The sequence below is a fragment of the Cariama cristata genome, unplaced genomic scaffold, assembly GCF_000690535.1.
Source record: "Cariama cristata isolate BGI_N322 unplaced genomic scaffold, ASM69053v1 scaffold6849, whole genome shotgun sequence".
NCBI classification, from domain to species: Eukaryota; Metazoa; Chordata; class Aves; order Cariamiformes; family Cariamidae; genus Cariama; species Cariama cristata.
Window position 1 is genome coordinate 23,394 of NW_009633957.1, and position 1,808 is coordinate 25,201.

Consider the following 1,808-nt stretch of genomic DNA (forward strand, 5'->3'; position numbering starts at 1 on the left):
ACAGAATTGTGGTTTAACCTTTTTCCCCCCACCTAACTGTAGCCAAATTAACACATGAGCAGATTTCCCTAATGACCCGCTGACACATCACGCTGCACAGCACAGCCGGTGCTGGAGGATTCGCAGGACCCGGGAGCGTTACGCACCATGCGGCAGCTCGTGCCGCAGCGACGCTGGGAGCCTGCGAAGCCCCAGCACCGAACAGACGACTCTCTGATGGCGCCGGGTCCCAGGGGTTACAAACAAGAGACAAAGCAGAAGGAAGCGCTTGGTGCCTTTTCACTCACTCTCACCTGGTTCGTGTTCGCCCTCAAGGAAACGATGGCCTGACCCGCAGACAAACTTTCTCTACGTAGTGAGAGATACTCGCCGTGGTTTAAAGTTAGGAATTCTAGGCAACGTATTTAAAAGCAGAAAACGTGGGAGGTGTGTGGGAAGAACGAGACGTGGACGGGCAGAGATGACAGTCCTGCCGTGACGTGTCAGCTGACGCGCGGTGAGGTCGCCAGCTCCATCACCACTTTTACTGCCTTTGGGGAGTAAGTGACCGGAGTGGGACCCTCGCGACGGGCGAGGGCAGCCCTGGTGAGCAGCCCCCTCCCTGGCACACGCAGAGACCCACAGCGAGCACAGGCCCCCCCAGCACCACCAAGGCTGGGGGGCATCTCGCCGCAGGAGCTGTGCCAAAGCCATGGCCCTCTGCTGAGCTCGGCGGACCCGGGGGGGAACAACAGGGAGGCAAGCGCATGTTAAAAACCCTTCTCCGGGCTGGGCAAGAATAAGCAGATATCGTGATAGAAGGTGGTCCAGTTTCTAGAAATCCTATTGCAACAGAGGAGCTCTTGGAATAAAGTGCTGAAGCAAAGGGTGACAGAAGTCTCAGGTTTAGCTCAGGTAAGAAAAAATAAAATTAGGAAAAAAAATAATCAGCAGTACAGCTTTTGTCTGTAGCCCTTGCTGTGTCTTACAGCTTTCTTTCACGAGATTGACTTGTTAATTTATGGCCTTTGGGCGCATTTGCTTGCTTTCCATTATGTTAGCTGTCAATCACTGACATCCTTCCACAAATGAGATTACAAGCATGTGTCTTTTCTGCAAGCATGTTTCCTCTTGCAAGTCAAATTTAAGAGGCCTTCAGTTACAGTACAGCTGACAAAACTGTTTCTTCAGCTTTTATAACAGGCTGAGGCACCAGGCTGTTCACTTTCTTTTTGCTGTAGCTCAGATTCTTGCAACAAATCACATCAAAAAGCAAACAGAGAGGAGAGGCCCGGCCTGGGCTTTCTCCGCAGCTCCCGCCGCCCCCGGCACAAATCCTTCCCTGGGGTTTGATTGCCTTGTCCTGGCTCTGCCGGGAACTCCGGCTCGCTTCCCCCCCAGGCCCTTGCCGCCCCGAGGCCAGTTAAGAGATGCTGAGTCCACTTGCAATTGTCAAAGAAAGTTTTCCCTCCTGGATATGACGGGTCAAATTATTTCATGGTTTAAGAACGCCATCGTTTAGCTTTCTTGAAGCACTAAACTACATTGAGAAGTTGCCTCTTACCCCCGCGCCACTCAAGGTTGTTCCTCAGACCCCAACCACGTTTCCCACCTTTCCCCCTCCTTGCTCCGCACCCCTCCAGCGCCCACAGCCTGGCCGGCACAGACGGGTTAGTCCTGCCCGCGCACAAACCCGGCCTGGCCTCCTCCTGTCCCAGGCGACCCCTTGGACCCCCACCCAGGGAGGCAGGGACCCCCAGAGCCTGGCACCAGCACCCTGCGCGCAGCGCGGGAGCTCCCCGGTTCACCTCCGGAGCGGGGAAAGCTCC